Consider the following 15,574-nt stretch of genomic DNA (forward strand, 5'->3'; position numbering starts at 1 on the left):
AAGGTAATGTTCAACAGCCTAGCAAGGGAACAACAGTTCACAATTGGCAGCGAGAGCCTAGAAATTGTGCCGGAATACGTCTACTTAGGGCAGGTAGTGACAGCTGATCCGGATCATGAGAGGGAGATAACTAGAAGGATAAGAATGGGGTGGAGCGCATATGGCAAATTCTCGCAGATCATGAGTGGCAGTTTACCAATTTCCCTCAAGAGGAAAGTGTACAACAGCATAATCTTACCGGTACTCACCTACGGGGCAGAAACGTGGAGGCTAACGAAAAGAGTTCAGCTTAAGTTAAGGACAACGCAGCGAGCCATGGAAAGAAAAATGATAGGTGTAACGTTAAGAGATCGGAAGCGGGCAGAGTGGGTGAGGGAACAAACACGGGTTAATGACATCCTAGTCGAAATCAAGAGAAAGAAATGGGCTTGGGCAGGGCATGTAATGCGAAGGCAAGATAACCGCTGGTCTTTAAGGGTAACGGAGTTGGTTCCAAGAGAAAGTAAGCGTAGCAGGGGGCGGCAGAAGGTTAGATGGGCGGATGAGATTAAGAAGTTTGCAGGCAAAGGGTGGATGCAGCTGTCAAAGGATAGGGTTAATTGGAGAGACATGGGAGAGGCCTTTGCCCTGCAGTGGGTGTAGTAGGGCTGATGATGATGATGATGATGATGATGATATCGACGTTGTAGACGACACAGCGCTGCAAGTCGGAGCCTTCAACTAAATAGACTTGTACTGGCACTGAGATTTCGCTTGTCAGTGAAATACTGGTGAGCGTTTGCAGCCGTTCTACGGCAGAGTCTGAAGCCACACTGCAGTGGTGTTGGACTTTGTCCTGGCTGTGAAGCCCCGAAAACCTTTGGTTCCGAGGCACGCGTCCAAGTTAGCTTGTAAAATCTGGTTGGATATATCCGTAAGCTTTTGTTGGCCAATGATTTAATGGTCACTTTGTAAGAAGACGGGTGTAGGCTCCACCGAGTTCTCGATCGTAAGACAAGTGCGCTAACCTTGGGATCCATCACTTGCCGAAGATGCAATCGGTTGGCTGTCGTTTGAGGGACACTTGTGAGTTGCGCGAGGGCACTTTTGCACAGGTAGAGGTGCCGATAAGTCAATTGCAATGCCCTGTTCATCATGCAGTGCGGTTTGAGGCCCATCCGGTGGTGTAGAGTTGATGGCCATGTGCCCTCGTGGCAGAGCACTCACCAGCAGTCCGGCATTTCGGGAAGGCAGGAGGAGTGCATCTGCCGATGAACCGGGAGCACAAAGCTGGACCTGGCGCCGCGGATCAGGTGTCGACTGCGTGGCAGGTGATGCCACGAGAGCCGCCGGCAGAGCTACCTCCGCCAGCGCGGCAGCGGAGGCACTAAGCCTAGCGTCAGTGGCCAGCTCAGCTGCACTCATGCATGGTTCCCAGGTGGCCTCAGACGGTGGGAGAACGTCCGGAGCTCCTTCAGAAGGCGAGGATGCAGTTCTCTTCAAATAGGGCACGTATTTACGCGGATGGCGAGGTTTTTCTGAAGAGCGCTTTGCAGCCACTTAAGCAGGGACACACTTCTTCTCTGATAAAAAAAAAACTTTTCTTTTTTCTGAAAAAACTTTTCTCGATTAAATTTACGCCTCGATATTTTAAAGTGGATTGAAGAGATTTTGACTAATCGTTCGCAGTTTGTCTCCGTTAACATTAAGAACTCTAACTCTTAGTAACATCGGGCATCCCACAGGGGTCTGTGCTTCGTCCACTACTTTCTCTCATGCACATTAATGATGTGCATTCAAACATAGGATCTAACATACGCATGTTCGCTGACGACTGTGTACTTCATCGTGCTATTCTCACCACCACTGACCAACCTCCTCTTCAAAATGATGTTAATGCCGAACAAGTTCCCACAGTCGTACAATATAGTTAGCTCTTGGGCCAGCTGATGTATGTTAAAATTGAAAATCTGCGTGCCAGCGAAAACGCAAGGACGCATACACAAGAAAACGGTGATAGACAAGAACAGACGCTGGACTTTCAACAGTGCTTTATTGAAAGAGAAAATGCCGCACAAACCTTCCGACGCAAGCGCATCTTGACATCGTCCTGTCAATTTCAATAATATCAACCCTTATCAGCCCTCTAGGTATACACGTTTCTCGTTTGTAAGACACAAGGAAGTGTCACTAATTGTGTATTCTTTCTGATTGCCGATGTGAAAGTCTTCTAGGATTTCACGCTGACATCTGGTCCTTCCCCTCCCCAGAATTGTCACAGGATTGAACAATGGCACATTCTGACTGTACTTATCGCAGCTACGGCAGTGAGCTGCAAATGTCTACCCTGGTCCCCCGCTCCCTCAAGTGGTGTGTTGTGTTTTTGCAGTCGCCTGTTAATAAACCTGCTTGTATGACTTATATACACTTTACCGCAGGCCAGCGGCAAGCAATAAATAACACCAGTCCTGCACGCGACAAATGGTTCACAAGTCTGAATTTGCACTCGCTTTTCTTCCTTCCCTCATTCGCAATCATAGCGCACAGGGCAGCCAGTTTGCAAGGTGCCGAAAACAAAAAACCTACACCGTGCCTTCCCGCTACCTTCTGGTATTATCGGAAATTTTAGGTATGTACAGCAATACTCCCGCCCCCCCCCCCCCCTCCAGGTTTGTCATTTTTCCGGTTTTGGCGCCTGCTAGCCTTCACACCCCTTTAATTTCCTGAACCCGGTTTCGGCAGCCACCTTGATGACTGAAAAAAAAACCCGCTGCGAGCAACCTCTCGACTTGCTTTGTAAGGCTATAGAGGTCATGCAGGTGGCAGCAGCTTTTTCACGCTGCATCAAGAAGGCGTCCCGACACTACACCTCTCTTCAATAGCTTGGAATGATTAGATTAATGCGGAAACAGTGCTTTCTTTGTTCGGGGTGAGAACACCCAGCACACATGGTCATTGTCGTGAAAACTTTAGATGCAAGTCGAGGAACCAAATGGTCTTCGCAATCGGCAGTTCGATGGTAAAATTTAACCCTCGAGAGCAAACTTCAAAACGGCTAAAACACTTTGTGCCTCACTTTCCTCCGTATCTCCTGGGGATTGCCTTAAAAAGGTTAAAAAGGCACCAATATATCTGAACGCAAAGATCACGTGATCCCTGTTCAGGGCTTTGTGAATGAGGTTGTCAATTTTTGCCAGAAACAAGCCTCACGGAACAGGGGCTACGCTGGAACAGATACAAATTTCTTTCTTTCGTACAAACACGCGGCATTTATATTCGACCAGCGTGGACAACGAATAACGCGAAAATACAACGAAAGACTACACTCATGCCTATTTGGTTTTGAAATCGAACATCCCCACTGAGTTCAATCGCTTCACGCACTTCTACAAAGAATTATTCGTGGGGAGTCGAGTAATAGAAATCCTCTATGTGCAAATAAAACGCCGCGGACCGATGGCCACTTGCACAAATGCGGAAGTTTACATGTATAGCGTATGTTCTCTGTTACGTACACCCATTTAACTGTGACATATCTTTTCGTGAGGTTGGCAAGCATCGGTCGTCAATTGGCAAGCATGGGTCGCCAATAGGCATAAAACCAGCACTTCATGTCCCTAAAAGCAAAATATCAGTGCAGAGTTTTGCACTGACGCCTCCACGACTTCCTCAGTTTCATGCTCAGTTCACAGCTGTTACTTTTTCGAAACAAAAACAATGAATAGACACACAGTAATATTTACTGCAGAATATGGAATGGTATCCTGTCGGCTGTTACGTCCATCCTGCAAAAGAAAATATCATCCTCTATTATTTACTCAGATTAAGTGTGTTTATGGCCCTGCCCTCACGGAAGCCCTATTAAACCCCTGCAACCAATTCCCTTCAGAAATGCCTTATGTCTGCAGGCACACTGAACCTTAAAATTACGATATGCTGGGTACCCGGTCACTGTAGAGTCGATGGAAGTGAAGAAGCTAATAGGCTTGTAGTATCAGGTGCCGAACTGCGTAGGATGAATATTGTCACGAAGTTGTGACTGCTATCCGAGGAGCAGAACGACAGCTAAGATGCCGTCTAAACAGAAGTTTATTTGGGGCTGACTTGCGCCCACAATGGACTGGAATGAAATGAAATGAAATGAAGCAGTCGGCGGCGGCGTACCAACAAGCGTGCTCGGCGGTCGTCGAACAGAATGTCCGCCGCTGTCGGCAGTGCTCAATTTAAAGCTGATAACGAACTTTCGTGATAAAGCGTGCAAAGTTACTCAAACATTCCGGAACAACGAAAAAGAAGCTCTGCCTGCCTGCGATGAATAGAGATAAATCAAGTCCCGCCTTGCGTCGCAAACAAAGCGATAAATTGGCAAGGCGGCAGATTTGAAGAGTGAACAAAGATTGCAAAGATTCGAGCCATTACTCCCCTATAAAAGAAGAATCGACCCGATGCATTAAAACAAATAATGCGTCTAGCAACAACTAATACGGATCGTGCAGAAATAAACACGGAATGTGGAAATGCAGCGTCCTTTAGGGCGCATAATAGGGCTTCAGACGGACGACATGGACAACTTCTGGTCGCACATGGCGTCGCTAGGATGCAGTCATTGTGTCAGGTAAGACTTCATAATCCATTTCACCTAGCTGACGAAGAACCTTGTAAGGGCCGAAATAGCGGCGCAAATGCTTTTCACTTATTCTTCGGCGGCGAATGGGCGTCCAAACCCAGACTTGGTCTCCTGTCTTGAATTCCGCGTGGCGTCTTCGTAAGTTGTAGCGTCTGGCGTCGCTCCGCTGCTGGCCTTTGATCCGTAATCGGGCAAGCCTTCGAGCTTCTGCGTGTTGAAGGTAGGCGGCGACGTCCACGTTATCTTCTTCGGTAACGTTGGGCAGCATGGCGTCTAGCGTGCTCATGGCATCCCTGCTATAGACGAGCCTAAAAGGCGCCATCTGGGTGGTCTCCTGCACTGCGGTTTTATAGGCTAAGACGACGTAAGGCAGGATGACGTGCCAGGTTTTATATTCGGCATCGATATACGTGGCGAGCACATCATTGATGGTTTTGTTGACGCGCTCGGTCAGCCCGTTGGTCTGCGGATGGTATGCTGTTGTCCTCCGGTGGCTGGTTTGTGGCTTGCGTTAGTTCCGCCTTGAATGCTGTTCCTCTGTCCGCAATGAGCATATCGGGGGCGCCGTGTCGCAGAAGAATATACTCCACGAAACATTTGGCGACTTCTGCTGCTGTTCCATTCGGTAGGGCTTTTCCCTCGGCAAAGCGGGTCAGAAAGTCAGTCGCTATGATGATCCACTTAATTTCAGACATTGACTTTGGGAAAGGGCCAAGCAAGTCTATGTCGATCTGCTGAGAGGGTCTTGAGGGGTGTTCAATGGAGTTCAGAAATCCTGCTGGTCGGTTGGGAGGGGTATTTCGTCGCTGACAATCTAGGCACGTTTTCACATAATGTGCGACATCGGCAGACAGTCGGGACCAGTAATACTTGTCTTGAATTCGGCGGAGGGTACGAGTAAACCTGAGATGTCCAGCTGTCGGCTCGTCGTGTAAAGCCTGTAAAACTTCTTCACGAGGACAAGCAGGTACAACAAGGAGGTAGGCTGTTTTGTTCACTGCGAAGTTCTTCATGAGGACATCATCCTGTACACAGAAGGAAGAAAGTCCTCGCTTGAATGAGACGGGGGGTGAAGAAACTTTGCCTTCCAAACACTCGATCAGGCGTTTTAGGTGGAGGTCTCAGCGCTGCGGCTGGGCAAAATAGCTTGAGCTGACGGGTCCCTGGAAGGCATCCTCATCGTCGTCCGGCAGCGGCGCATCTACAGGGGCTCGTAAGAGGCAATCGGTGTCAGAGCCTTTGCGTCCGGACTTGTAAACGACGTTGACGGAAACTGCTGGAGGCGCAGACTCCATCGAGCGAGGCGGCCAGAGGGGTCCTACAAATTGGCAAGCCAGCACAGCGCTTGGTGATCGCTGACTACCTTGATACGGTCGTCCGTACAGGTAGGAGTGGAATTTCGACGTATCCCAGATGATGGCAAGGCACTCCTTCTGAGTTTTCGAATAGTTAGCCTCGGCTTTGGAAAGCGAACGGCTAGCGTATGCAATGAATTTCTAAAGCCCGTCGCTTCTTTGAACGAGGACGGCGCCTAGGCCCACGCTGCTTGCGTCGGTATGAACTTCAGTATCAGCGTTTTCATCAAAATGCGGGTGGATCGGTGGGGACCGTAAACGGCGCTGAAGTTCTTTTAAGGCTTCTGCTTGCGGCGCTTCCCATATAAATGGCACGTCTGCCTTGGTCAGTTGGGTAAGAGGGTCGGCGATTCGCGAAACGTTTGTACAAGTTTTCGGTGATATGCGCACAATCCGAGGAGTCTGCGCACTACTTTCTTAACGGCCGGTAGTGGAAACTGTTCAATGGCAGCTGTTTTATGAGGTTCTGGGCGTACTCCATCCTTGCTAACGATGTGGCCTAGAAACAACAGTTCTTCATAGGCAAAGTGGCACTTCTCTGCTTTCAAGGTTGGGCCACAACTTGATAGCGTCTATTACTGTTCGAAGTCTTTTGAGCTGCTCTTCAAAGTTCGAGGCGAAGACAACGCCGACATCTAAATATACCAGACAAATTTGCCACTTCAGGCCTGCCAGCACTGTACCCATTACTCGCTTAAACGTTGCTGCTGCAGAACAGAGACCAAATGGCATCACCTTGAACTCAAACAGCCCATCCGGAGTGATGAATGCCGTCTTCTCGCATATCTTTCATCGACCTCAATTTGCGAGTAGCCGCTCTAGTGATCCATCGATGAAAAATACTTGGCGTTGCAGAGCAAGTCCAGTGTGTCGTCGATGCAGGGAAAGGGGTAAACGTCCTTCGTTGTTATGTTGTTCGATCGGCGGTAATCAACGCAGAATCGAAGTGCCCCGTTTTGCTCACTAGAACGACCGGTGCCGCCCATGGGCGGTTTGAAGGCTGGGTGACATCGTTGCGAAGAATTTTTTCCACTTGGTCCTGGATGGCTTGTCGTTCTCGCGGCGACAAACGGTAGGGGCTTTGACGGAGAGGTCGAGCGTGCTGGTCTGTTATAATGCGATGCTTGGCAATTGGCGTTAGTCGGACCTACGGCGATGACGAAAAACACTCGCTCTAGCTTCAAAGCAGATGGCGGATCTCGTCTTGTCTGTTCCGGGGCTGGGCTGGGTTGATGTCGAAAGTGGGCGAGTTCTCTTGGTCAGGCGAATATTCTTCGGTTGGATTGGAAAGGGCTAAATAGTCTCGTACGTCAAATATTTCACCGAAGACAGCAATCGTCGTTCCTCTGCTGGTGTGCCAGTATTCTTCACTGAAGTTAGTCAGCAGTACTCCGGCCTGGCCATTCCAGAAATGTGCGATTCCTCTTGCGATAGTGATTCTTCGGTCTAGAAGCACAAGCATGTTCCCCTCGTTGATGGCTTCCGCGTTAATGGCTTTCAGGGTGCCTACGGTCACGATACCGCTTGAACGGGAAGGATCGCTCACTTCTTCCTCCAGGACACTCAGGCCAACGTGATTTTCCAGAGTTCTCATCGAAGCGATGGCCTCGCCAGTCAAAACAGTGACCAGCTTGGATCGCAGGTCTATGATCGCCTGATGCTCACTAAGGAAATCCATGCTCAAGATCACTTCGCGGATACATTGCCGTAGCATAGCGAAGGTCGCTGGATAGGTATGTCCTTTGAGAGTCACTCGCACTCTGCATCGTCCTGAAGGCATAATGAAGTGGCCCCCTGCGGTTCGAATTTGTGGGCCGTCCCAAGCGGTCGTGACTTTCCTCAGATGTGCAGCGAATGTTCCATTCATCACTGAGTAATCGGCTCCTGTGTCGACAAGAGCGGCAACTTTTCGACCGTCGATAGTCACTTCTAAGTCGGATGTCCTGGCTCTTGCACTGCACCTCGGCCTCGGGTCACGGCTTCGTCGCGTAAGCGAGTCGTGGGTGGGGCGTGTCGTTCAATATTTTCTGGGTGGCGTCGTCCATTTGAAGGCGGTTCGCGTCGTGGTTGTTATTTTGTGCGGCGTCAGTACAGCGAGTGTAGCTTCTTCATGCGGCGTAGCGGGTGCAGCGTCTTCATGGGGCGTGGTCGGAGAAGGATCTTCGGCGTTTCCCTCGTGATCAACTTCACATCCAGAGGTTGCTGTCTTTGGTTTCACCTACAGGGGCTGGGAGAGCTTCCTCGTACCGCGGCTGCGTAGCTACGTCTTGGCGACGCAAACCGCGAGGTGGACGGCGATGGTGAGCGCGAAAGGCCGTTCGGCGTGTCCTCCTCTCGACGCATTTACTCGTCGATTTCCTGCGAACGTTGGCCGAAGCCTGGTCGTGAGGCGCCAACGGGAAATCCTCGAAGACCGATACGTCGGTACGGGCAGTGACGAAGAATATGGCCGGCCTCACCGCAATGGAACCACAACGGCCGGTTGTCAGAAGTCATCCCGGCGTCGCATTGCCTGGGGCTTGAGTGTCGCTCGTAGGCTGGGCAGGCAGAGGCAGGGAGGTGGCGTTCGGGAACAAGTTGTTCATGTTAATGAGGACGTAGGGGTTGTCGTTGGGGCTGAGGAGTGCGTGCTGCAGCGGCGTAGACCACAGCCTGGGGTTATGTGGCCGTCGGGGTGCCAATGGTGTGTTGCACTTCTTCCCGTACCACATCCACGACAGTCGCTGCTTGTGGCTGTGGGGAATATGGCAGTAATCGGCGTAGCTCCTCTCGGACGATTTTGCGGATAACTTCCCGCAAGCTGTCGCTGGAGGTGGCCGGCGTGTCCGAACGGATTGCACAGGCAGAGGAAGTGCGGTTGTACTGCCAAGCCCGGACGTCGAGGGTCTTCTCAATCGTGCAAGCTTCTTACATGAATTCATCGACTGTTTCTGGCAGCTTGCGGACGAGGCTGCCAAAATAGTTGTTCTTTTATGCCGCGCTTTAAAAACTGAACTTTCTTTTCCTCGGTCATCTCGGGGTAGGCGCGCCGAAATAGGCGCTTCATCTTATCGACGTAACCCCGGACGGGCTCATTCGGAAGCTGGATCCTGGACTCGAGGCGTCGTTCGGCTCTTTCTTTCCTCACGACACTGGTGAATACCTTCAAGGGTTCTCTCTTGAATAGCTCCCATGTCGTTAAGGATGACTCGTGGTTTTCTTGCGGCGTGCGTGCGGAGCCCTCCAATGAGAAAAATACGTGTCCAATTTTTTCCGCATCATTTCATTTGTTGAATGATGCCACGCGCTCAAATTGGCCCAAATATTTTTCGGAGTTTTCGCCTAGGGATACATTGAAAGTAGGCGGCGAGGCTGCAGTGCTCGTAGCGGCGTCTTTTCGCTGTCTGGTGCGGTCGGGCAGGGCCCCGAACCCAGGCTCCTCCCCCTGGAGACGTCGGCTGGCTCGCTGAGCTGCTGACTTGGCCTCGGGTACGAAGCGCAGAGGGCTGGTGTCACTACTTGAAGGGGGCGTCCGGAACATGGAAGGCACCCAGCATCTCCACGAGATGTCACGAAGTGGTGACTGCTATCCGAAGAATAGAACGACAGCGAAGATGCCTTCTAACCAAAACTTTATTGAGGGCTGGCTTGCGCCAACAATGGACTGAATCACTCGGCGGCGGCGTAGCAACAAGCGCGCTCGGCGGTAGTCGAACAGGATTCACGCCGCTGTCGGCCGTGCTCAATTTAAAGCTGACAGGGAAGTTTCGAGATAAAGCGTGCAAAGTTACTAGAACATTCCGGAACAACGTAGAATCAGCTCTGTCCGGCTGCGATCAATCGAGATAAATCTAGTCGCGTCTTTCGTCGCCAACAAAGCGATAAAGTGGCGGCAGATTTGAAGAATGAACAAACACCGCAAAGATTCGCGGCAATATAAATCAACTTCTATACCAGGATCTCAGGTCACATATTAGGACTACACTACGCAAACAGTGGCAGCAGGATTGGGATGAAAAAACCGACAACAAACTGCACAAAATAAAATCACAGATTGAGAGGTATGCCGCAGAAAAACAAAATAAGATTCAAAGTTGCTCTCTCTAGACTAATAGTACATACATACATCACACACGCACATCTTTTGAAGGATACTCCGGCGCCACTATGCGCGAGATGTGGAGCCCACATCGCAGTTCTCCACACATTATTACTGTGTTCGAGATTGGACACAGAAAGATGAAAGCCCTTGCAAGAACTGTACACATTTAAAATACCAATTCACGCTTCTTTATTTTTAGTTGATGTCCGCATGTTTCATTGGATAGGGTTTTTACATTTTTAACTCATGTAGGCTTTTTAAAAAATTTCTTATTGAAAGTAACCTCGGCCCTTCTTTGCTGAGGAGAAAGCTGAGCTTAGCCGTGGCTTCCAAGTGCCGCGCCCTTTTTGCTTAAGCAAGGACTGTGGTTGAGGCTACCTGGCTTCGTCTTCTACGTGCAACAACTCTTACAACAATTTTTAGGCGCTATATACCACTTTATGGCACACCACCAGTCTTATACACCTTCTTGACGCACTACAATCATGCTCATACTCACTGCCCTTAGGCCCTACACACCCGATGCTGATTTTAACACGTGGGCCCACGTGCGTCTGGATCTACGCCCACTGACAGAAATGAGGATTCTCCGCCGGTGCCCGCGGCAATCGTCGGCGGTGAAGGTCTCCAATGCACTGCACAGCATCTTGAGAACGTCTGGCGTGCACGATACGCTGTGACTTTACCAAACGCTTGCTGACTTCGTGTAGTGACTCCAGTTCCCTGCCACTTCTTTTCCTATTTCTTTTTGTTACCCATCACCCCTTTCTCCCCGTGCAGGGTAGCAAACCGGTTATTCTTTCTGTTAACCTCCCTGCCTTTGCTCTTCCTCCTCCTCCCTCAATATATGCGCATATTATAGCCTGAGCCGACCATAAAACCTTCTGATTGGTCTTAGATGCCCCTGCGCCAAAAAAACTAAACATTTCCATCATCCACCAAAAGGAATAATTGCAACACTTGGCGTCCCTGCACAAATCTGATGTAAAATATGCGCGCTATTAAGCAGCTGCTTCACACGAGCACAAAGGCATGATCGTTACAATGCGTGGCAAGCCACCTCCAGAATCAATTGTCAATGGATACTGCTGATGAGACATAGAACAGAAGTCCGAGTGGGTAAGAGAGTTAAGTGGAAAGAAGTACAAACAAGACTAAGTGCGCTGTAATGGTTGGTGTCGTGTCAGGCAAATGGGAATGATGGTCTAATGCTGTGCATATCTGTCGGATCGGCGCATCAATCGCCTGTAAGTTTTGCCAATATGTCAATAAAGGATAGCTTGAACGTAACTAGTGCGCGTAGCACATAATAAGGTCTAAAATATGCGATGACCACTGGTTCGAAACCCGGACCAGGACGAAAGTTTCTTCAACCACGAAGTTTCTGAGAAAGCTGTATAGCTTTCCTTTGTAGCCGTTTGGCTGAGCTTAGGTGGATGCCAAGGAGTAATTACTCCTTTATTACTAGGGTTCCTTGCTTTAGGTATATGCCGGTAAATCCCGAATAATAACTCTCTAGGTGCTGTTTACTGAAGTGGTGAAAACAGAAAAACTCCGAATTTCACTTGTCTTTCAAAGAAGAAACGCCGGCTTCACTGGAAGAAGTATTCTACCCTACTCCTGTGTCTCGTTGACCCAGAAGGCAGACGCCTCGGGTTCGTTATTTTTCTATAGAAACCACATTAATTGTCCCGTTTCCTTCTCTTATTTTTACTGCCATGACAGTTTCCCAGTATTTAGGACAGGCATACGTTTCCTGCAGCAAGGAAGACGACACGGAGTACACAGGCCAAGCTCCCCCTCCCCCAGAAAGCTCTCTACTCTTTTCACTTTACCAGAATCAATACCCTCCTGAACGCCCAGCGTTTGGTGAATGCACCAACGCACGCCAAGACACAATAAGCTCTGATGTTCGAGTGAAATGTGTGCACAGCTTCAGCGAGCTCTTCCTTGAAATTGAAAGTGGTAAGCCTTTGTAAACAACAACATACAGGCCAGTTTTAATTTCCCGAGAAATGACTTCCGGCATCAAGTGCAAGTCTTGGTTAAAGCAAGGAAGCAGCAAATAATGACAGCAGAACGAAGACATTGTTCACGCCTGCCGTCATTGAAAGAGGAACTCTTAGAAAATGAGTTGTGTGGCGTTGGGTTTAATGCAGCATAAGCAGCTAAGGGTATCATGCGCCAAGCTCAAGGTATAAGAAAAATGTTTTCTGCAGATTTTTACACTTACGTGAAAAAAATGGTGGTGCACAAAGCTTAAAAACTTGTTTCCTTCTACCTACCATTAAGAGCAAAAAGAAGATATATGAATGGCTACCAATAAAAGTTTCAAAGTAGGTCGAGTAACCCCATCGGCCGGCCTTGGCTCGGCAAGGAACTGGAGGCTCCCAACCGATCAAATAAACACCTGAGCTTTTTTCTCAAGAATGAGAAATGGCTGAGGTGTATCAGGCGATGTACTGGGTCATGATTTACATATTTTGAAAAAAACCTACTTCTGTTAAAAATCTAAAAACGCAAGATAATGTGCACAATTTTATTTTGCCGTCGCGCGCCATCTGTTGGGGCAGTGGCGTACATTGCGTGGAGGAGGAGGAGAGATTTTTCGCTCACACGGAGGAGGAGAGATTTTTCGCTCCCGCAGAGGAGGAGGCATTTTGCGCTCACGGCCGACGCCGACGACACTAGCTTTTCTGCGACACGAGCTCCTTAACGTTGCCTCGCTACAAGACGTGAATGCAGAGGGTGGTGGTGATGAAAATATTAATTATAGAGAGAGGCGTTGAGGAGAGAGGGGTTGTAAGGGTGGGATGGACAACTACTAGGTGGGATGCCCCGTCAGGCACCCCATTGGTGGTTGCCGTAGCCGGGGCGCGCTGCGTTAAGGCCCTTTGGGCCTCGAGGGTGCAGCAGCCGGATAGGGTCGCCTCCCAGTCCTCTCAAATGGGCTTTAATTGGGATAGGGGGTAGGGATGGGTTCTGCTGGCAGGCCCACACCATGTGGTCGGTGTCAACCGCCTCCCCACAGTGTGAGCACCGCCATCGAATTGAGGATTGAAATGGTTTAGAGTTGCTGGGCACAGCATCGTGTTATTGAGCAGGCGCAGGAGTACCCGCTCTTTGGCCTTCCCCATCCCTTTGCACGGGGTGGGAAGAGTTTGGTGCATGGATTTGTAATTATCGCATATTTCTTTAAAAGTGTACAGCGGATTGAAATCGGAGTCATGGTCAGCGTCGGGCCCTGTGGGAAATGGCTGGAGAGAAAGCACGTGGGCGGTGGCGTCAGCTGCTTCGGTTCCGTGGAGGCCTTGGTGACCTGGAGCCCAAACGAGAGATCGGTGCGCAGGATCCGAGTCTCGGCTACAATTTTGGTAGATGCGATAAGCCAGGGAAGTACCCCATCCTTGCTCGACGTTTCGACAAGTCCCTCGCGAGTCGGTGATTACGTATTTGGAGGAGGAGTCGGAGACTGCCAGGGCGATGGCAACCTCTTCTGCGTGAATTGCTGACTGGGCCTTGAAAGTAAGCCGTATACTGTTTTGTCCTCGTGAACGACTGCTGCCGTGTACCATCCCCTGGGGTTCGGGCCGGAGGTGCCCACGTAGAAGACTCGTGGTATGCTCCCAAAATGGCGGTCCAAGGTTTCCGCCCACGCCAGGTGCCTGTCATTATGGTCCTCTTTGGGCATGTTTGTGGGGAGAGGCCGCACGTGGAGGGCGCATCTCCAGTGTTCGGGAAGGCGGCATCTTACCTCTGTGAATTTGGTCTATTGGATGTGAAGACGGGCTACAAGGCGGCAACCCGACCCTGCCTTTGTGAGACGAGTGTATTGGTCGTAGAGGTAAGCTTCCGAAGCTCCCTGAAAGTGTTCACCTGTTCACCACCCCCCGTGCCATGAGGTGGCTGGTAGAGGTAGAGACCGGGAGGTCCAGCGCATGTTTCATGATTTTTCGGAGGATGACTTCGAGGGCATTCTCTTCCCGTTTCCGCAGGTGGAGGTAGGGAGTCGAATACAAGATTCGCCTGGTTACGAATGCGTTCGCCAGCCGCGAGGCGTGTTTGCATCGTAACGCACTGCGCTTGTTGGAAACCCGGCAGACCATGCGGCCCACCTGGTCCCCCACCTGCCGGAGCTTGCCGAGTGTTCTGTCGCAGCGCCGCTGGTTGTGTATGAAGAGTCCAAGAACTCTAATTTCTTTGGATTCGTGACTGGGACCGCTTTGCAAGGAGGGATTTATTTGTGTCGAGCATGTGCGCGAGGGGCGCAGATGCACGAATTGCGATTTCTGCCCGGCGCATTGCAGATAACAGTCTCGGGCATAGCGGTCCACTCTGCTCGAGGCCATTTGCAGGCTGGTCTCTACGTCCCCTAGGCGTCATTGCGTAGCACAGAGGATGATGTTGTCGGCGTACAGCGCGTGCTGGACCCATTCGACAGCACCCAGCAGGTCAGGTAAGCGCATCATGGCTATGTTTAATAGCAGAAGGGAACAGCCCCCCGCCTTGTGGAGTCCCCCTCGTGTCGTGCAGGAAAGGTCCATGCTCTTGGTCTTGAAAAATTGTTTCACGTAATTGAAGGTACTGCTGCCGCAGTGAGCTTGACTCAAGTGCGTGAGTATGACATCGTGCGTTACGTTTTCGAACGCTACTTTCAGGTCGAGGGCGAGGACAATTTTGTCGTTTTGGGGGCGTGAGATGGGGTTCAAGATTTCGCGGTCGAGTTGGATTTGTGGAGTTGGATCCTGTGCGGATCTGTGTGAGTGAAATCCGAACATGGTGTCCGCGAAGGTGTGTTGTTCGAGGTATCCGGACAACCGATTCCTCACCGTCGTCTCCATCAATTTGCCCACACACGAGGTAGAGAGATGGGCGGAGGTTGTCCGTGTCGATCGGTTTCCCGCCCTTCGGGATGAAGGTGACAAGGGCCGTCTTCCAGTCAATGGGGAGGGGGGTTTCCCCCGTCCATATTGCATTGATGTATTCTAGAAGGCACTGCTGAATCAGGAAGGTTCGCCGAATGTTTTACGGTGACCTTGTCTAAGCCCGGCGCGGTGCCCCTCTTCATTTTGGCCAGACTGGCCCTCAGATCGTGAAGATGGAAAGGCTTGTCCAACAACGTGTTTTCCATGCCTCCATAGGAGTAGGCCGATCTTCGGGCGTCCTGAGTTGTGCACAGCTCTCGATCCCGGAGCGCCTGTGCCAACTGCGTTGTATATCCTTGGAATGAGTGCATGACTTTGTGTAGTTGTTTCTGCGTTTCTCTGCGGGTCTGTGTTTGGTTTATGAGGGCCCGGAAGAGCCGCCACCTGTTGTGGCTCGACATTTGCCTTGTAGCCGTGTTGCAGCGGTCCAACCAGTTGGAGTAAGCGAGTTGGGCCGCGTACTCTACTGCCTGCCGGATGAGGTCCGCAATGCGCGCTTTCAGCTTCATGTTGTGTTTCTGGCGCTTCCAGCGGCGCGCTTCCCAGAGGTGGAGGAGGTGGTTGTACGCGTCCGTGACCACCTCTGTGAGCTGTATCTGCTACTTGT

The sequence above is a fragment of the Amblyomma americanum genome, chromosome 2 (assembly GCF_052857255.1).
Source record: "Amblyomma americanum isolate KBUSLIRL-KWMA chromosome 2, ASM5285725v1, whole genome shotgun sequence".
Classification (NCBI taxonomy): Eukaryota; Metazoa; Arthropoda; class Arachnida; order Ixodida; family Ixodidae; genus Amblyomma; species Amblyomma americanum.